General features: G+C 36.7%; 1 protein-coding gene and 1 pseudogene across 1 annotated transcript in view; one reads left to right on the top strand and one right to left on the bottom strand.

Moving 5' to 3' along the window:
- LOC132374337 (olfactory receptor 14J1) overlaps positions 1-22,818 on the bottom strand; it is a 95,181-nt gene that overhangs the window by 63,997 nt on the left and 8,366 nt on the right.
- Positions 16,663-17,631, top strand: LOC132375437 (olfactory receptor 2G3-like; annotated as a pseudogene).

The following is a 22,818-nucleotide window of genomic DNA, read 5'->3' as shown; positions in this document are numbered from 1 at the left end:
TGGTATTATGATATCTTAGGATAACAGGATTAAGCATTGAATATATTAGTATATTATATGATAAATATTTTAACAAGAATTGGTACTGGGAAACTGAAGGTTGGACAACGGATTCTGCAGTCACAAACTCTTAAAGTTTGTAACTCTCTTCAAAGAGGGCTCTCCACAGTGAAACAGTATTACTAATGAAAAACACCTATGAGTCTCAGATTTACGGTTCTTTTTGTATATGTAATGTGTTGTCTGTATTGGAATAGTGAGGAGAGGGGAAGGCCAAGTGGGCAGTGGGAGGAGGGAGTATAAATGCTTTGGCAGGTAAGCATCTTTAAAAATTGTTTTCTGAAATTACTTGCTATTATCCCAACATCCCCCCATTGAACAAACAGTAGAGTTAAATGAACCATGGAGACCTCAGTTCCTTCTACTCTCAGGGGATTCATTATCTCAGATTGCAAATTCTTAAATGCTACAAATGATCTAGGCAAATTTCTCTGAATTCCATAGGAAATTATATGTCCTAAGTGACCCTTGGTAGAAAGGAAACAACTGAAATGTCACATTAACAGGGCTATTAATATTAATTTTAACTGCTGGTCAAAGTACATCAATATATCTGTTAATATCAAGTTTTGTGTTATTTGTTTACAAATTAGTAAATATGTTAATGTTAATTAATTTCTATCTAATACATTTCATTTGCACAATTATTCATATGAACATCATATATTACAATAAGGATGATAATTAAAAATCAGTGATGGACCTAAACAAAATACTAGCAAACTGAACCCAGCAATACATTAAAAGGATTATACACCATGATCAAGTGGGATTTATCCCAGGGATGGAAGGACTCTTCAATATCCACAAATCAATCAGTATGATACATCATATTAACATATTGAAAAATAAAAACCATATGATCATCTCAATAATGCAGAAACAGCTTTTGACAAAATTTAACACCCATTTATGATAAAAACTCTCCAGAAAGTGGGCATAGAGGGAACATATCCCAACGTAATAAGACCATATATGACAAACCTACAGCTATTCATCAGTGAAAAGCTGAAACCATTTCCACTAAGATCAGGAACAAGACAAGGTTGTCGACTCTCACCACTATTATTCAACATAGTTTTGGAAGTTTTAGCCACAGCAATCAGGGAAGAAAAAGAGATGAAAGGAATCCAAATCAGAAAAGAAGAAGTACAACTGTCACTGTTTGCAGATGACATGATACTATACATAGAGAATCCTAAAGATGCTACCAGAAAACTGCTAGAGCTAATCAATGAATTTGGTAAAGTTGCAGGATACAAAATTAATGCACAGAAATCTCTTGCATTCCTATACACTAATGATGAAAAATCTGAAAGAGAAATTAAGGAAACACTCCCATTTACCACTAAAACAAAAAGAATAAAATACCTAGGAATAAACCTACCCAAGGAGACAAAAGAACTGTATGCAGAAAACTGTAAGACACTGATGAAAGAAATTAAAGATACAAACAGATGGAGAGATCTACCATGTTCTTGGATTGGAAGAATCAACATTGTGAAAATGACTATACTACCCAAAGCAATCTACAGATTCAATGCAATCCCTATCAAACTACCAATGGCATTTTTCACAGAACTAGAACAAAAAATTTCACAATTTGTATGGAAACACAAAAGACCCCGAATAGCCAAAGCAATCTTGAGAAAGAAAAACGGAGCTGGGGGCTTCCCTGGTGGCGCAGTGGTTGAGAATCTGCCTGCCAATGCAAGGGACACGGGTTCGAGCCCTGGTCTGGGAAGATTCCACATGCCGCGGAGCAACTAGGCCCGTGAGCCACAATTACTGAGCCTGTGCGTCTGAAGCCTGTGCTCCGCAACAAGAGAGGCTGCGATAGTGAGAGGCCCATGCACCGCGATGAAGAGTGGCCCCCACTTGCCACAACTAGAGAAAGCCCTCGCACAGAAACGAAGACCCAACACAGCCATAAATTAAATAATAAAAGTGTAAAAAAAAAAAAAAGAAAAACGGAGCTGGAGGAATCAGGCTCCCGGACTTCAGACTGTACTACAAAGCTACAGTAATCAAGACAGTATAGCATGTATGTGGAACCTAGAAAAATGGTACAGATGAACCGGTTTGCAGGGCAGAAGTTGAGACACAGATGTAGAGAACAAATGTATGGACACCAAGGGGGGAAAACCACAGTGGGGTGGGGATGGTAGTGTGCTGAATTGGGCGATTGGGATTGACATGTATACACTGATGTGTATAAAACTGATGACTAATAAGAACCTGCACTATAAAACAAACAAACAAAAAACACTAATACTAAACTTTCTTTGGGTTATTTGTATGGAAATATGTTAATATAAATGTTTCAGACATTACATGAAATTTCTAAAAATCTTATATGTTCTGGTATAATGTTATAAGTCATAATTCTAGGTATTACTTTAAAATGTATACCTCAGAAATAACTAAATTTCCTTGTCAATTGCATTATTATGAACTTTCATCAAATCTTTAACCGTGGTCATTTTTAAGTCTTTTGTCATTTACAGACAGTTCTGGGTGTACTCTGATGCTTTTGCAAAAATGTTCCTATAAAAGGGTTTCATCTTCAAGGAATTCATGGAAAAGACTCTGACAAGTACAGGTTTCTGGTAACTGACTATACTGCTGAACTGAATGAATAAGCATTTTCAGAACTCTGATGGAAAACTGATGAATTCATAAAGGTGCTAACAAAAGATCAAGATGAAAAAAAATTAATTACATAGGACTGAGTGAACTGATGAGGATGATTAAAATTTTTGTGACTTTCTGTTTGAATAAAAAAAAATCCCACAAGGACTCAGAGGCAAAAAATATATTTTTTGAAAATTGAAAAATCAATTTTCACTGCAAAGTAAAGGAGCTGTTACAGTGGAGGATTACTGGACTGAATGTCAATATTATGACATAGTATGAGTGTGTTTCGTGTTTGGTAATTGCAATCATTGTTGCTTTTGTTGTGGTCATCCATTTACAAAGCTTGGTGTCGGTTTATTTAGCTCTTGTAAAAATAAAATACAGTGTGTGTGTGTGTGTGTGTGTGTGTGTGTGTGAAATAAATAAATAAATAAATAAATAAAGACAGGGTGGGGGATGGAGGAAGGAAAGAAGGGAAGAGACTGTGAGAAGAAAGAGAGCCTGTGCCCAGATGTTTCCATTCCTCCTTACTCTGTCAAGAGAATGCAGTTTTCCACAAATTAAGCCACAAATGTCACATTACTCTTTCTTCAATAAACCGAATTTCAGGGCCTCAAAAAAAAAAAAAAAGCTTTTGCCAGCTCAATAGTACCTCTCTCAGTCTGAAGCTTAATGGTGGATTTGCCCATTACAATAAGAGTTAGGTAATAACACTGTCTGACCTTGGAGTGACTCATGCCCTTCTCTGCTGACTGGCTCCAGCAGAAAGGGTGATACAAAATAAATGGATGGGCTAGTACATCGTAATAAGATGGGCATCACCAACTCTAGGGCTTCTGAATCTTACTAATTTTAAACATATACTCTGTTCTAATGGCAAGTGCCGCGAGTAGATAGGGATATAATAAAAAATTGATTACTAAAAAAAAAAAAAAAAAAAAAAGGTGTTTTAAAAAATGAGTGGTAACAATTAATTCTTTGCTAGTAATTAGTCAAAACAAAGTGAAAAACAAACATTCTAATATATACATAACCAGTTTCAGAAATAATTATTTTAATATTAGAAAGTATGTGATTACAGTCTTCAACAAATATTAGATAAGTCCCTACTTTGTGTCAACTACTAAAATAGATACTGGAGATACTGAAAGTATCATTAGATGGCTCAATAAACAATTTTTCTAACTAGTTGGAAGAAATTTTTTAAATTCCATGTTACAGAGTAGGTTATCAGTATGTAATTGCTGATCTACAATTCAATGTATAGCATCAATGGTTGAAAACTCAGGAAATTATAATCTGAGAATCTCCTTTACTCATGTGTAAGAGGCAAAGCTGCCTCTAAGGTGAAAACATTTTATCAGCTTAAATTCATTTCTCATAGCAAGATTTATTCTGATGTCATTTTTAAAAGACGATATATAATGGAATCATCTATAGGACTTGTTTAAACCACAGAGCTATACCACCTCCCAAAGCAATCAATTATATTTGCCAAAAGGCTAATAATGTTCAGCCGAGATTGAAAACAAGTGCCCTATAAAATTAGAAAATCTAGGAATAGGATGTTCAGAAATTGAGTCAGTCCATCACTTCATTTACTCTTTACTGCCAGGGCTAACATTTTGTAGTGTAGTGCCAAAATTGCAGACGAAAAGAAAGAAATAGATATAGTAACTTTGATGGAAGCAAAAATGTTGGAAATAAAAAAGACATTCCAAGTATGGGCCTTGAAATGCCCACTGAAATTCTGCAATGGAAAAACTCACTAGCAAATAATTCTATGTCCAAATAAATTGTCTTTTATATGTGAAAGAAGCAGAGAGAAGCTTTTCTGATATGGAATATCTCAGTTAGTAGACGATTCATGTAATTTCTTAAATTTTTCAGAATTAATGCAGCCAAGGAAAAGATCAATCAAAATGTAAAATAACCCAGAACCAACAGACTAAAGAATGTATTATTTGTTACCAGTGTGTGCAATATATTGTTGATTAGTACTCAGAATCCACTTTAGCACCCCTCTGGTTTGGTTTCTTGTACTATAAGGGCTAGAAAGTGAAAACAATTAGATGTATTTGTGTAAGAATCTGAAGGGGGAGGCAGGTAGAGACCATTCTCTGCAGTGTTTTCTTCTGGAAAGTGAAGGTGTAAAGATGCCAGTATTTCATCTCCAGCTTGATGGTTGTCAAGATGCTGACTTGGTGGTAGTGTCAGCCAGACTCTCTGCTTCAGTGTGTTTAATTAATCTAATAAAGATTAGCTACAAAAAAAAAGCTTGAGCTAACAGGATGTTTAATAATGAAGTAATGAACACTTTCCTCCTGAATTCAGGAACAAGATAAATATAAATTCAATTTAAAATTGTAGTAGAGACCTTAACAAGAATTAATAAGTGAAGTAAAAAGGTGGCTAGATACAAGATGAAAATTAAAAATTCAGTTGCATTTCTATATAAGCAATAAACAATAGAAAATTGAAATTTAAAAATAAAACCAGTTAAAATAGCATTTTTAAATAGGAATAAATCTAAACAAATGATGTGCAAAAGCCCGCTTTGAAAACTATTAAACAACACTAAGAGAAATCAAAGAAGGCCTAAACAAATATGGAGCTAGACCATGTTCATGGATTGGAAGACATAATATTGTTATAATGTCAGTTTTCCCCAAACTGATCTCCAGATTCAAAACATCTCCAACTAAGTAGGCAGAATAATGGCTCCCCAAAAGATGTCCTCATCCTATCCCTTTGAACCTGTGAATATATTATGTGATGTGGTAAGAGAGAATTAAAGCTGCTAATCAGAAACCTTAAAAGAGGGAGATTATTCTGAATTATCTGGATGGTCCCAATGTAATCACAAGCGTCCTTAAATGAAGGAAAATGGAAGCAGAAGAGTCGATGTCAGAGTGCTCAATGGAGAAAGACTAGACTGGCCATTCCTAGCTTGAAGATGGAAGGAGGCAATGAGCCAATGAATACGGCAGACCCTAGAAACTGGAAAAGGCAAGAAAATGAATTCTCCCTAGAGCCTCCAGAAAAGAATGCAACCCTACTAAAATCTTGCATTTATCTCAGAGACACCCATTTTGGACTTCCGATCTCCAAAAATGTAAGATAATAAATCTGTGTTATTTAAAGCCATTAAGTTTTTGGTAATTTGTAACAGCAGCAATAGGAAACTAATATACCAACCAAATTTTTTAAGAAATTGACCAGCTGATTGCAAAACTGACACGGAAATGCAAACACCTACAATATCCCCAAACCATCTTAAAAGAGAAGAACAAAGTTGAAGGAACTACATCACCTAATTCCTAGATTTACTATAAATCTACAGCAATCAGGACATTGCAGTATTGGCCTAAGCACAGACAAAGATGTCAATAGAGAGCCCAGAAATAGACGTATAAGGTCAACTGATTTTTGACAAAGGTGCCAAAACTTAATAAGGAAAAGATAAAACAAATGGTGCTGAAATTGCTGGATATCCTATGGAAAATATTGAAGTTCAACTTCTACCTCACACCATACATAAAAATTAACTTGAAATGAATCACAGACCTAAACATAAAAGCTAAAATTATAAAGCTTCTAGAAAAAATATAGAACACTATCTTCATAACCTTAGAGTAGGTAAAGACTAATCATAAAACAGAAATTCATGTATTGAACTTTTTTAAATTAAAACTTTGTCTCTTCAAAAGACGCCACTAAGGAATTTAAAAGGCAGCCATAGTCTTAGGTTACTGCATGTTCAGGATGGTCTGTGTCTGAAATAGAAAAGTAGTTAAAATTCCCATAAATGAAGAAAAAATGACTGTCGGGACTTTTTGTCTACTCTTTTTGGGGAAAGAATGAAAACATTTTCAGTAGCCTGAAAAATAGCTATATCTTGTTAGGCAGAAGCATAAAGTTGTTACGCTAGCTCGTAAATCTTCATATACGTGTACAAGGGTATGTATGGATGCTAAGTAACTAAAGATGAGCTGGATATTAAACTCGATACACAGCTGGATTATGCTACATATTAAACTTTCTATTCTGAACCTACTTTTCTATATCTTGCTCTGCAGTTCTGGATTTGGTAATCTAAAACTACACTTCTTCATTGCAAGATGGCTTCTAGTTAGTTACATTCTATCAGAGAGCCATAAAAAGGTATTAAAAGGCAGGACACGGCAAGAAGGAACTTCCTCATTACTCTTTTGTTTTTGTTCCTATATTACCCCAGTAACAGAACTTAACCCAGAAGCAACAATTGGTTCCAGTTTCCAACTATTTTAGTGATTCTAAAGCCAGTGTCCTTGTACCTCTTCAGAGTTACCAGAAACAACAAGGCAGCACCAAATCCTCAGTGCTCCAGAGGCATCAGCCATAGCCAAGTGGAGACCTCCGTTTGGTAGTCTGAGTCTCAGCTCTGCAAGTCCCTCCGCAAGCATTTGGATTCTCTTCCCTTTGTATTCCTAGCCTTAGGGTGGAAGCTAGTTCCTGAAGTTACTATGTCAGCCATTTCAGTGTTTCTTTTCCTTTTTTTTTTTAAATAAATTTATTTATTTTTGGCTGCGTTGGGTCTTCGTTGCTGCGCGCAGGCTTTCTCTAGTTGCGGCGAGCAAGGGCTACTCTTCATTGCGGTGCGCAGGCTCCTCATCGCAGTGGCTTCTCTTGTTGCGGAGCAAGGGCTCTAGGCGCGCAGGCTTCAGTAGTTGTGGCACGTGGGCTTAGCTGCTCCGTGTCATGTGGGATATTCGCGGACCAGGGCTTGAACCCGCATCCCATGCATTGGCAGCCGGATTCTTAACCACTGTGCCACCAGGGAAGCTCCTCTTTTTCTTTTTAAGTCTTCCAAAATCTGTTTAACATATTTTTTTTTATTAAACTCTCTTCATTTAAATAATATATTTCTTACATGACTGGAATCAGACTGAAACTGTACTTTCAAGAAACCCTTTAAATATATTTTTTAAATTAATAGAATTATAAGGATCAATTGACAAATATACCATCATGGTATATAATTTCAATTCACTTCTCTTAGTTATTATAGATTAGACAAACCCGGTGAACAAAGATACAGAATATCAGAACAGCAATTAACAAGCTTGATATAAGGGTCATATATACATTCTTCTCAAGTACACGTAGTACATTGTAAATTTTTTATCATGTTCTACATGTTACAATGTATTTAAATAATTTTTTAAAACTGTATCCTCTGAGGAATTTTCCTGGAGTTCCAGTGGTTAGGACTTGGTGCTTTCACTGCTGTGGCCCTGGTTCAATCCCTGGTCAGGGAACTAAGATCTTGCAAGCCGTGCAGTGTGGCCAAAACAGAAAAGTGTCCTCTGACCAAATTAAGCTAATTTTTAAAGATAATAAAGATAAAGTTTCACATATTTTGGGATTAAAACTCATGGGTGAAACAATAAATTATAGTGGAAATTTTAAAAGCTTGGGACCATAAGAGTGACATCATTAAAATAGCAAAATACAATAGTCCACCCTTATCCATGAGGGTTACATTCCAAGACTCCCGGTGGATGCCTGAAACTGCAAATATTGTAGTACCAAATCCTGTATATATTATGTTTTTTCCTATACATACATACCTACAATAAAGCTTAATTTATAAATTAGGCATGATAAGAGATTGATAACAATCACTAATAATAATATAGAACAATTAAGTCAAGAACCTTCACCTTTTCACTTAAAGGAAGGACTTTACGGCTTCTTTTCTGGTATATTCTAATTGCCAGCATCACTACTCTTGTGCTTTGGAGCCGTTATTAACTAAAATAAGAACTACTTGAACACAAGCTCTGAGATACCACAACAGTTGATGTGATAACTGAGATGGCTACTAAGTGACTAACAGGTAGGTAGCATATACAGAGTGGATAAGCTGGACAAAGGGATAATTCATGTCCCAGGTGGGACAGAGCAGGACAGTGCAAGATTTCATCACACTACTCAGAATGGCACATAATTTTAAACTTATGAATTATTTCTGGAATTTTCCCTTTAATAGTTTTAGACCATTGTTGATTGCAGGTTACAGAAACCACAGAAAGCAAAACTGTGGGTAAGGGGAGACTACTGTAGGAGTTTTCTACCATCTTCCCCCCAAAGAACACTGACCTTGACAATCACCAACAGACAACAGTGCCTTTGTGAAACTCTGGGAGTCCATTGGAAAAGTACCAGCACATCGTTGGAGCAGAAACAAATCCAAGATTGGACACATTGGTGAGGGTAAGAAGAACAGTTTTACTTTACTACCTGCCACCTCTCCTCCAAGGTGTCACAGCTCAGTGCCAAGGGACACTTCCTTAGCCTGTGATTTCTCCTTCGTGAGAAAGTGAGAGCATCTGAGTGAGCACCCGGCTTCCCTAGCTGTGTAGGACACTGTCAAAGAAACCGACTTCTTTCTCACCCCATCCAGTATATGGAGGATGTGCTGCAAGACTCGGGCGGAATGGAGACCGTGGGGAAGGAAGGGCCTGAGAAAACAGCAGCCAGGGCTCTTGGAGGGCAACAAAAGGATGCGGTTCCTACTAAATGCTTTGCAGACTCCACCAGGAAAAAAAGAGAGAGGACAAAAATAAATAAAATTATAAATGAGGGCTTCCCTGGTGGCGCAGTGGTTGAGAGTCCGCCTGCCAATGCAGGGGACACGGGTTCGAGCCGTGGTCTGGTAGGATCCTACATGCCGCGGAGCAGCTGGGCCCGTGAGCCACAATTACTGAGCCTGCGCGTCTGGAGCCTGTGCTCCGCAACAAGAGAGGCCGCGATAGTGAGAGGCCCGCGCACCGCGATGAAGAGTGGCCCCCGCTTGCCACAACTAGAGAAAGCCCTTGCACAGAAACGAAGACCCAACACAGCCATAAAAAAAAAAAAAATTATAAATGAAAAAGATATTACAACTGACACCACACAAAATACAAAAGATCATAAAAGACTATTATGAACAATTATACACCAATAAATTGGACAACTTAGAAGAAATGGTAAATTCCTAAAACCATACAACCTACCAAGATTGAATCATGAAGAAATAGAAAATCTAAACAGACCAATTACTAGTAAAGAGATTGAATCAGTAATCAAAACCTCCCAACAAAGAAAATTCTAGGACCAGATGGCCTCATTGGTGATTTCTCCCAACCATTTAAAGTAGAATTAATACCAGTTCTTCTCAAACTCTTCCAAAAAAACTGCAGAGGAAAAAAAACTCCCAACTCATTTGATGAGGACAGCATTACCCTGATACCAAAGCCAGATAAGGACACTACAAGAAAAGAAAACTACAGGCCAATATCCTTGATAAATATAGGTGAAAATTTCTCAAAAAAATACTATCAAACCAAATTCAGCAGGACATTAATAGGATCATACAACATGATCAAGTGGAATTTATCCCTAAGGTATAGGAATGGTTCAATATTCCTGAATGAATAAATGTGATATATCACATTAATAAAGTAAAAGAAAAAAGCATATGATCATCTCAATAGATGCAGAATAAACATTTGACAAGATTCAACATACATTCATGGTAAAAACTCTAAGCAAAAATTGGTACAGAAGGAACATACCGCAACATAAGAAAGGCCATATATGACAAGCCCACAGCAAATATCATACTCAACGGTAAAGGTTGAAAGCTTTTCCTCTAAGATCAGGAGCAAGACAAGGATGGCCACTCTTGTCACTTCTATTCAATATAGTAGTGGAAGTCCTAGCCAGAGTAATTAGGAAAGGAAAAGAAATGAAAGGCATCTAAATCAGAAAGGGAGAAGTAAAATTGTCTCTGCAGATGACATGATCTTCTATATAGAAAATCCTAAAGACCTAATCAAAAAACTGTTAGAATAGACAAATTCTGCAAAGTTGCACATAGAAAAAATACGTGCTATTTAGACATTCACATATGTATGTGAGTGTGTTAACGTATAAATTATATCCTAATGTAAGTATGTGATGAACACAAAATTCAATATCACGATTCCCCTGGGGGTCAGGCAGGAAGACGGGACAGTGTAAAGGCATACAGGTAGCTCTAAGCTATTAGTAAGTTTCCAGTTCTTGAACAGAGTGGCAGGCTGGAAGGTGTTCATGGTATTATTTTTAATTCATTGAAAATGGAACATGATGATATGGCTCATGAACCTAGAATGATAATTGTTCCATAATTTTTTTAATCAAATAGTTTCTTTCCTGAGGATACAACATCTAGAAATTGCCTGTATTTCTCCAACTTGATTAATATGTTACCTGTTGAATAAACCAAATTCCAATTAAACGTGTTGATTTTTATAGATATAGTTTACATTATATTTATAATATTTAATAGTAAATTTAATATATACATAAAAAATTAATATCTCTGAAATTAATTACCATGGAAGAAATCTAAATAGAAAATAGAACCTAATGTCTTAAGGGAACTTTTCATAAAGTTGTTGTTTGGATAAGCCTCTGACTGTAGTCAAAGATTTGTTAATCACCTCTGTGGGGCACCAGTCCCCAAGGTCTAAACCACATCAACATAGTAGCCTTTAAAGTTGTACATAAATACTTCCCTGTTACATCATTATGGTTCCTGTAGTACACACAGACCAACAGAGCACTCCGTTTAACTAGGCAGAAATCTATCTACAAATGTGTTTAACAAGAATATACACTAAAAGACTACAAATGTAAAGCAATTATATTCCAATAAAGATGTTAAAAAAATAAAAAAGACTACAAATATCTATCAAAAATATATTTAACAAAACCTAATTTTCAACTCTTCCACCAGTCCCACATCTAGTTTTTCTCCAACATCCACATTAGATAGAGACTTCTATTAAATCTCAGTTCAGCTGTTGCATTTAAATATGAATGTGATTGTGATGTTAGTATAAGAAACCGGTGGCTATTCCAATATTTCATACTCAGTAACTTGCCAAACAATTTTTCTGAATTATCAATGAAATGAAGGATCATCATAATGGGCACATGGGTACTTCTGAACTACATAAGAGCATGACAGCTATGAATTCTTCCCTCAGGAAAGCATAAATACGTTCTAATATTTTTGTCTTCTGGTAAGTATGCCCTGCTATCTCCAACAGAAGACATGGAGTAGAAAACAGATCCTAGATAGCTTAGATGTTAGACATCAGTCTAATATGAAAACAAAAATGTGAAAGGTATGTGAGATATAAATAAATACCAGTATACTAATGCCCTCCCAGGAATGAAGACTATATTAAATTTCAACAAGAGCAGTTAGTGGATATTTTAAGTTACTAAATGCTCTCTATATGCCAAGCATCTTACTAAACATTTTATGTTTAATATATCATTTAATCCTCCTCACAAACCATTCTACAAGGCAGCTGCTACTAGAGTAACTATTTTATGGATGAGGAAACTCAGGCTTAAAGAAGGTAATTAGCTTGCTTCAGTTCACACAGTGAGAAAGTAGCTGAGGTCTGTTCTAATAATATCACTGATGGTCTGACTCTAGAGTCTGGGGTCTTAACTATTTTTATATTGTATTTTTCTGCTTTGGCTTTGTACAGCTACAGCAATATACTTCTCACTTCACAATTAATGAGATCCATTTAATATCTTTTCATTTTTTACAAAATTTTAGACAACTATGAAATGTTATGTTTCTGGTTTTCTCTCCATATCATTCTGTACACTAAAGTTATGGTTCATTTGTCTTTAACTTCACTGAAGAAAGTAAAATGTAAAATTATTCTAAATTATTAGAAACTGAAGTCCATACTATGAAAAATGAAAAAGTGAGTTTTAAGTAAAATATAACATGCCTCTTTTTTTTTTTTTAATGGCGCCAGCTTCAAATGGATTCTTTAATTAATTTATTTACTTTTGGCTGCGCTGCGCGCGGGCTTTCTCTAGTTACCGCGAGCGGGGGCTACTCATTGGGGTGGCTTCTCTTGCTGTGGAGCACAGGCTCTAGGCGCGCAGGCTTCAGTAGTTGTGGCAAACGGGCTCAGTAGTTGTGGCGCACGGGCTTAGTTGCTCCGCGGCATGTGAGATCTCCCCGGACCAGGGATCAAACACGTGCCCCCTGCATTGGTAGGTGGATTCCTAACCACTGCGCCACCAAGGAGGTCCACATGCCTCTTTTTTTAACATCTATTTCTTCAGCTTATGTTCTAAGTCTCTTTTTTATATCATATTGACTTTTAAATTTAAAATAATATCTAAAATTTGAGACTTAAAGGCTTAAATTAACATGGAAAATGTTAAAAAGCATAAAATGAGAAGTCCTATATTTGGGTTCACTAGATTAAATTATGCATAAAGTATAATTCCTGGCTTGACAGCACTTCTAACAAGGGGCCTTAAATAATCCAAAGCTTAAACTGAGCCAGTAATATTTTTCACCTGCTAAATCTAGCTAACACATATTTTGGGAAATGTATGTAGATCATAGATGTTCGCCGTTCTCTTCAATAGTGTAGCACATCTGGAGTACTGTGTTCACTTCTAAACTCCCTAATCTGAGGCATTTGATAAACCACGGTGCATCCAATGGATAGCAACCAGAAAAGCATAGTAATTAAAGACCATACAGTGATCTATGCAATTAGCCTGGGAAAATAAATCTAAATGTATATTTAACAATAGATTATAATATTAAAAGAGGCTTAAAAGACATAAAAATTTTTAATGAGTCAAATTAATATTGTCTAGAGATGAATATTTGAGTAATTAAACTATTAAAATACAAGGAGGTGATTACTATAAACATCAGGACAGTGGATACTTTGGAGGACAGAGAAGGGTTATGATTGGGATGAGGCACAAAGAGAAGTTCCTCGGGTGGCTGGCAGCATTCTACTTCTTGACCTGGGTGTCAGTTACAAGAATATTCACCTTAGCTCATCAAGCTTTTATTTTTCTTTCTGTATCCATGTTTTATTTTATAATAAAACTGTTTTTTATAAAGCCATGTCAAATTGACTTATTCTGTATTTATTTCCAGGACAAAGAAAAACAGTCAGGGCTGCCCTCGTGGCGCAGTGGTTAAGAATCTGCCTGCCAATGCAAGGGACACGGGTTCGAGCCCTGGCCCGGTAAGATCCCACATGCCGCGGAGCAACTAAGCCTGTGCGCCACAACTACTGAGCCTGTGCTCTAGAGCCCGCGAGCCACAACTACTGAGCCCATTTGTCACAACTACTGAAGCCTGCACGCCTAGAGCCCAGGCTCTACAACAAAAGAAGCCACCGCAATGAGAAGCCTGCACACCGCAGGGAAGAGTAGCCCCCCAATCGCCTGCAACTAGAGAAAGCCCACGCACAGCAATGAAGACCCAACGCAGCCAAAAATAAAATAAATGAAATAAATTAATTTTTAAAAAAAAGAGCCAATGCCTGGATGTTACAAAGAGGCATGTTTGAGCTCAACATAAGAAGTAAGTAAGAGACATTGATTAAAGGAAAGAGGCTGCTTCATGTGCAACTGACTTTCCTGTTACTGAATTTATGAAAATAGGAGTTGTGTAAATATTCTGTGGAAAGATTTCCTGTGCAGGGCAGAAGGCTGGATTCATGGCTTCCAAGGTTCATATCAACTCTAAAATTCTATGGCCTTTTGATTCCCAACACTATCCCAACCTGAAGAGGTCAAAAAAAGCCAAGTGCATTTTGTAATCAAGGCATTTTGGAAGCTCAAATCCTCTCCTCCTCTGAGGCTTATCGGTTCAATCTGTACGTTGAGTTTGAAAGTAATTTTGTGTATATAAGTATGCTTGTGCACTTAAAAAATCATGCCAAAAAAATGTTTAAGCATTCCAGTTTACCTCTAGACCATCACAGTGAATCACCAGTGAGAAAAATGAAGGGAATAAGGGATAGAGAGTAATAATGATTTGTGGATAGGTGAATATAGTTTTTCATTTTTAGAATTAAATATAAACCAAGCACAGTTCCAAGTGTTTTCACAAATATTAACCCTCACAACCTCCCTTCACTGAATACATAGAGAACCTAGTATACAGAGAGGTTAAATAAACTGCACAGGGACACATTGCTTCCAAGTGGTGAAGCTGGGATTTGATCCCAAGCACTCTGAGTCAGGAACCTGTGCTCTTAAGCACTATGCTTAACTTAGCTGACATCTACTCCATAAAAACTAGACACTCATTAATTAAATTAAATTTCCATTTTGTATTGAGAAAAACTACATCCTTATCTCATACTGCTTGGATACTACTTGGTAATAACAGTTCTTTCTTCATGATTATAACAGTATAATGTTCTAACTAAAATGCTTATTACAATGATATACTGTAGGTAATTTATCTTTACCTTATTTTACTACAACTGCAACAAATAGGTTATTATTCCTTGGCCCCAAAGACACTATAAATGTAAAGTACCCTAGGTCTGAAGTTCACAGTCAGAGATTATATGCATTACAAAATTCATAAACTAACTCAGTAAACATTCCATCTGTTTAATATGATACAGTATTCAGAAATAGTAAGACTGATGTAATTTTATCCCTTATCTGTATTCTTTTAGAGTTGAAATTAGGTGATAGTTTTACCTATAGGGTTCCAAAGCAACCAGAGGATAAACTCATGTAATTAGTAAACTCCATGGGGAAAAACAATTCATTGATTGTTTAATAAACTGCTTTTTGTTTGAATTAACTGCCTTGTTAATTTTGCTGAATGGCCAAGTGAATAGGAGCTAAAACAGATTGTTGCTATGTATATGTGGTGACCAAAAGTTTCTGGAATTAGTTCAATTTTTAACTCTGCATCAAATCAATAAGGCTACTTAGATGGTGTAATAGGATTCATAAAAGGTATTCAAAGAAATATACAGCCTCTGTACATGTAAATAAAGGTTGATAATAAGGAGGATTTTTTTCCTGGCATCAAAAACACATGCACAAAAAAAGGGCAGTATAGGAGAGAACATCAAAACTGATACAAGAAGGGGGGGGTGAGGGTGGGGTGGGATGAACTGGGAGATTGGGATTGACATGTATACACTAATATGTATAAAATAGATAACTAATAAGAACCTGCGGTATAAAAATAAAAAAATAAAATTCAAAAAAATAAAAAATAAAAATGATACAGGAACAACAGTGTCTGTAATGTTGAAGAGGAGGAAAAAGAGGAGGAGCCTGGTTGTGATGATGATTATGATTACAAAGGTTGAGATGTAGACATTTGGAAGTGAATATGGAAAGTGGCTGTTAGCAAATGGTGGAGCTTACCCCAGGGAAGTGTCATTTAACTTTTACCTCAAGCTCAACAGCTTTGTAAGAAAAATATTTGTGTGAGCAAGTGATGCTTATGTCATAGTTTCAAGGAGGAACAACTCCTCAAAATATAACCCACTCTTAAAGTTATATAATTAACTTTATGGATTTATTACTTAATCAAAATACATAAAACCATGAGTGACACAGAATATTAAGCCCTTTCAATGATTTACAATTCAGTGTGATTGGGTCTGACGTATTAACTTTTTTTTTTTTTTTTTAGATCTTTATTGGAGTATAATTGCTTTACAATGTTGTGTTACTTTCTGCTATACAACAAAGCGAATCAAATATATGTATATTATCTTTAGAACCATTCTGGGGAATTCTTTGGCGGTCCAGTGGTGAGGATTCCCGGCTTTCACTGCTGGGGGCCCGGGCTCGATCCCTGGTTGGGGAACTAAGATTCTGCAAGCCTCATGGCGTGGCCAAAAAAAAAAAAAAACCACTCTGGATATGATTAAATATGTAGAGATTTTGGGAAATGAACACAAGAGATATGTTAAGAGGTGTTCCAAAATGGGAGAAAGCATGCAAATAAGTGAGCTTTGGATATTCATGACAAACTTTGCAGATTTTTAGTTCTACCTAAGGCTGACACTATTTTTTGTTTTTATGGTATTGTCTCCTAGCCTTTCATAAGGAACAATGGAAACCAGCAATGGAAGTTCCAGAACAGACTTCATCCTTCTGGGCTTTTCTGATCAGCCCCAATTAGAACACATCATCTCTGTGGTTGTCTTCATCTTCTATATTGTAACTCTGGTAGGAAACACAACTATCATTCTTGTATCTTACCTAGACATCCAGCTCCATACTCCCATGTATTTCTTCTTATCCAATTTGTCTTTTTTGGACCTCTGTTATACAACTAGCATTATCCCCCAGATGCTGGTAAATCTATGGGGTCCAAAAATGTCCATTACACATGGAGGGTGTGTGCTCCAATTCTTTGCCCTTGACTTGGGAGACACGGAATGTCTTCTCTTGGCTGTGATGGCTTGTGACCGCTATGCTGCTGTCTGTCAACCTCTTCACTACACAGTAATAATGCACCCTCAGCTTTGCCAGAAGATGGTGTTGACTGCCTGGTTAGGTGGTCTTGGCAGTGCCTTAATTGTTTGCTCTTTGACTTTGAAGTTGCCAAGATGTGGGCACAGGGAGGTGGATAATTTTTTCTGTGAGATGCCAGAGTTGATCGAGATGGCTTGTGTCTATTCAAAAGTAATTGAGATTGTTATCTTTGCTCTTGGAGTGGTATATTTCTTCTAGTACCTCTATCACTAATTCTGATCTCATATGGAGTTATCACTCAAGCTGTCACGAGGATCAAGTCAGCAGCAAGGTGGTGAAAGATCCTTAATACATGTGGTTCCTGTCTCACAGTAGTAACTCTGTTTTATGGAACAATCATTTACACGTACATGAAGCCGCAGACTAGCTCCCCGCAAGATGAGGGGAAGTTCCTTACTCTCTTTTACACAATTGTCACACCCAGCCTTAACCCTCTGATCTACACTTTAAGAAAGAAAGATGTGAAGAGTGCAATAAAGAGAATACTGTGGATAGAAAAAGGGCCAGCAAAGTCACGAATTAGATGGAAAAATCAGAATGTAGAGAGCTAAAGAAATAATATTGACCTTTTCCAACAGAAGATGAATCAATTCATTTATTAGAAGAGCATTTCTTGGGTGTTTACCATGTACCAAGAATTGTACTAGGTACTGACCTTGTAAATAAATAGGAAGAAGAGAGAAATGATAAGGAGACAGAGATACAAATATATAAATAAAATGTAATTCATGCATTTAAAAAGCTTCAAGACTAATCAGGGACTATAGATAAATAAACATATAATTATGAAATGTTGTAAGTACAGTAATGTACAAAGAACTGAGGAAAGATTTCTCATAAGCATCTATTCTAATGTAAGATTGTACTGAACTTCTTTTCTCCCCCGACGTACCACTTTTATTAGAAATAACACTCTCTTTCATTCACCTGTTACTGCCAGAGGAGCCTCTGGTGGAGACTAACAGCCCACCAATACCCATTCCACCTTCTGCCTCAAGTTTTAACTGAGCGTAGGGCTACCATGCTACAAATTACATTTCCTAGCCTGGCCTCCATCAACACAATTCCAGGGAAGTGATGTGTGCAACTTCTGGGTCATCTCAAATATGAAGCCACTTGCTCTCACCTTCCACCCTCTCCTTCCTCTTGGCTGGAATGTGAACGTGAAGGGTACCTACTCTGACAAAAACCCTAAGAGGGAATGGAACAGTAAGATGGGAACAGAACAACTCCATCAGCAGAGCAAAGCCTCTAGATTATTATGGGAGAAAAATGTTTCATATATTATTTAATATTAATTAAGCCACTGTATTTTGGGATCTGTTATAAGAGCTTAGCTTTTACCCTGATATGGCCTATTAAGGAGTTTAGGCTTTTCCCTGTAGGGCAGTGTGGTCCCTGGACCAGCAGCATCAGCATCACCTGGCCATTTACTACAAAAGCAAATTCTTGGGCCCCACCTCAGACCTACTGAATCAACAATGAGTTTGGACCGAGCGAACCATGTTTTTCAATAAGGCTAAAGTTTGAGAATCACTGTTGTAGAGAATAGGGAGACACTGAATGTCTCTAAACAGAAAATTAATGTGGTTTTATAGATTTTAATTTCCTTCCTGATAGATATGTGAAAGAAGGTGGATAAGGATTTCTCAAAGCTTTTAGAGAAGTACTTTCCAAATGTCTTAAGTGTCAGACTCCAGGTCATGACCAGTCCAACTTTTTTTTTCCCGCCAATCTGGAGAAAGGAGAAAAATAAGAAGTTTCGACTAAGGTTAAATGAAGTCAATATAAAAGGTTATTCCTTATTTAATACTATCTTCTTGCACTTTGGCTTTATAATGTTCTTTCTTTTGTTGAATTATGGTGGTAGTAGATGGTGATTTATTGGAAAGGGGCTTGATGCTCTTCCTTGACAAAATAAAAATTTAGTAATCTCATGTTTGCTCCCTTTTTTTCACTTTATTTTACTGGTAAAAACACTCAAAATCTGGGGATCTCTATGCTGGAGAATAAAATAAACTTCTCTACAAGTTGGTCATTTCAGAGATTGAAAATCTTCTCTGCAAGTGAAAGATTCCTCACATCTACAGTGCCATTGCTATGTCATTTCAAAGGCAAAGGAAGCCACTATCTGCCTGAAGTATCAAAATTTGGGCTAAACTGATGTTAGGCTATTTCTCATCTGTTCTTTCAGTTCTATTAAACAAAGGCAGACCTTTGTTAACAGAAAAAAAATTCCTTTGTGAGAGAGAATAATCTTAGCTATTTGACATTTGTCAGAAAAAGCAGATACTTCTTAAAGAGGACACTAATTATTATCACTAGTCTATAAAAATATAGATTTTCTTTGGAGTTGAGGATTCAAGAGATTTTATAATTTTTTTTAAGATACAGTAGTATAAACAAAGGAAATACTGTCAAAGAATAATATAACTTTAATCTATTTTTATCTAAGATTTTAGGTGCCCATTTACAGTATCCACATGAAAATGATGGGTTTTAAGTTCTTGTGCGCCAACTGATATATCAAAAGAAAAGTTTCCATCCTTGCTATCATTGTATCCTGCTGGTAAGAAATGTTTCATGAACTCTGAGTACAAATATGGCCCATTGCTTTTCTTTATTGTCATTATTTTCCAATTTATTCATTAGCCCTCAACTGCAATATTAACAGAACGTCTCTCCATTTTGAGCTCCCTTTCCCCCAGAATGATCTCCAAATTTGAACAAAAATGAGTTTATATCAGTTCGCACACCCAACCAGGAAAGGACCCCTAAGTCCACTACTGCCATTTCGGCTTAGTGCCACAAGGTGGTGCTATTGAAAAAAATGGTCCTTCAAGGCATAAGCACTGACATGGTAACGAGAACTAAATACTTCAGCTCTCCGCAGAGGTCACAATGGTCCTTACAGGGAAGTAGATTCCCTTCCCCGCTTTTTCATAACAATTGTGTCCCAATGAGCCCTGCCTTCCATCTCCCTGAGTGGTAGATCTTCATTTTCAGGTCTTCCAGTTTGAAATTCATCCATCTTCATCACAGAGCTTGCAGCCCAATAACTGGCCAAATTTGTTTGGGTGTGAGGTCCTTGAGACCCTGATCACTGTGCCCTCTTCTTCCTTGGGGATCCCCATCTCCGTAGTGTCAGACAATTTTTCCTTCATCAATCAATCCTCCAACCCACACCCCTCTCCCCAGACCCCAGACACACACACACACATTTTATAATTCATTACACTCTTTCCCAGAAGATGGCGCTCTCCATCCACACCCTCTCCATACCCCCAGCATCTCTAACTCAAATTTGCTGCAAGAATGTGGTACAACAGGCCTTAGGATAAATTCTGCAACATCACACAGTGAGAACCAAAGAACAAGATTTATTGGGGAAACACAGAAACCAAGAGTCAGGCACGAGAGGCAAGGGGCCTCCGTCCTCTCATAATCCCATGGAGAGGTGAACTAGGGCCAAGGCCAAGCTGTTTGACATGCAGTGGGTCAGTGCTCTAGTCCTGACCCAAATGCCATACCTTCTCAAAAAGTAAACTTGAATGCTACTTCTTAGTGAGACATCAAGACTACTTGGTTGCCAATCTGGGTTTAGATGCCAGCTGTTTGAAGAGAGCCAGCTACCTGGCACCTGGAGACCATGGATACTGTGGAAAGTTGTAGCGCCTCCTGTTAGGGAGTGTAAGGCACTGGTCCTACGGTAAACTGAGTTTAGGTGCAGCCCCTCCTTCCAGGAGGAGGAGGAAACCCCAGTTCCAGCTAGCTCCTTTCCTAGGCAACCTAGAGTGAGATCCCAGGATCACTTTTGAATAATTCTGCTCATTGCCACACAGAAGATTAAGAAAAATACTGCACATAGTGTTCAGTATGCTCTGTAATTAAAGTGCTCAGTAAATATTAACTATTGTAATTAGTCCTATTTGACTATTGTTCCTTTTATATAACTCCCTTAGGAACCTCATATGGGAAGAGTATCAGAAGTAAATGACAAGGATGGACTTAGCCTTTTCTGAATCTGTTAGCAAAAAGGAAAAAAATCTAAAAGTAGCTCAACCCTCACACTCAACTCTCTATGTGTAAGTTGGACTTAAACTACACATTAAACCAGATGGACTTAACATTTACAGAACCTTTCATCCGAGAGCAGCAGAACACACATTCTTCTCAAACACACATGAATATTCTCAAGGATAGATCATAAGAATTAATATTGTTAAAATATCTATACTACCCAAGGTAATCTGCAGATTCAATGCAATCCCTATCAAAATTCTAATGGTATTTTTCACAGAAATAGAACAAACAATCCTAACACTTGTGTGGAACCACAAAAGAACCTAAATATCCAAAGCAATCTTGGAAGAAGAAACTTCCAAGAAGCAGCACACTTCCTGATTTCAAACTATATTACAAAGCCATAATAATCAAAACTGTATGGTACTGGAATAAAAACAGACACATAGATCAATGGAACAAAACAGAGAGCGTAGACATAAACTCATACATATACGGGTAATTAATTTACAATAAAGGAGCCAAAAACATACAATGGCGAAAGGACAGTCTCTTCAATAAATGGTGCTGGGAAAACTGGGTAGCCACCTGCAAAAGAATGAAACTAGACCTCTATCTTACACCTCTCACAATAATTAACTGAAAAAGGATTAAAGACTCAAATGTTATGACCTGACCATAAAACTCTTAGAAGAAAACAAAGGGGGAAATAAATGATTTTTTGGGTATGACCCCAAACGCACAGTAAAAAAAAAAAATCAACAAAATGAAAAGACAACCTATGAAATATGAGAAAATACTTGCAAAACACATATCTGCTAAGAGGTTAACATCTGAAGTATATAAGGAACTCATACACTCAACAGCAAAAAAAAAAAAATCCAATTTAAAAATGGGCTGAGGACCTGAATAGACATTTTTCCAAAGAATATATACAAATGGCCAACATGTACATGAAAAGATGCTCAACATCACTAGTCATCAGGGAAATGCAAATTAAAACCACAATGAAATATCACCTCATACCTGTTAGAATGGCTATTATCAAAAATACAACAAATAACAAGTGTTAGTGACAATATATAGAAAAGGAAACCCTGTGCATTGCTAGTAGGAATGTAAACTGGTATAAACCATTATGAAAAAAAGTATGGACAGTCCTCAAAAAATTAAAAATAGAAGTACCATATGATCCAGCAATCCCACTTCTGGGTATATATCCAAAGGAATGAAAACAGAATCTCAAAGAAATATCTGCACCCCCATTTTCATTGCAGTATTATTCATAATAGCCATAATATGGAAACAACCTAAGTGCCAATCAGCAGATGAGTAGATAAAGAAGATGTGGTATATATGATGTGATATATATATATATATATGGTATATATGATGTTTTTTATATATATATATATATATATATACATATAAAATGGAATATTACTCAGCCATGAGAAAGAAGGGCATCCTGCCATTTGTGACAACATGGATGGACCTTGAGTGAAATATGCCAGAGAAAAACAAGTACTGTATGATATCACTTATATGTGGAATTAAAAAGAAAAAAACAAGGTAGAAAAATGGTTGACAGGGGCTGGGATTGGAGAAATAGGGAGAGGTTTATAAAAGGTTACAAGGGGAATTCCCTGGCAGTCCACTGGTTATGACTCTGCACTCTCACTGCCATGGACCCGGGTTCCATCCCTG

This window comes from Balaenoptera ricei, chromosome 11 (assembly GCF_028023285.1).
Source record: "Balaenoptera ricei isolate mBalRic1 chromosome 11, mBalRic1.hap2, whole genome shotgun sequence".
In the NCBI taxonomy this organism is placed as follows: domain Eukaryota; kingdom Metazoa; phylum Chordata; class Mammalia; order Artiodactyla; family Balaenopteridae; genus Balaenoptera; species Balaenoptera ricei.
The sequence above is the reverse complement of the archived record's forward strand: the minus strand, read 5'-3'. Positions and strand labels throughout refer to the sequence as shown.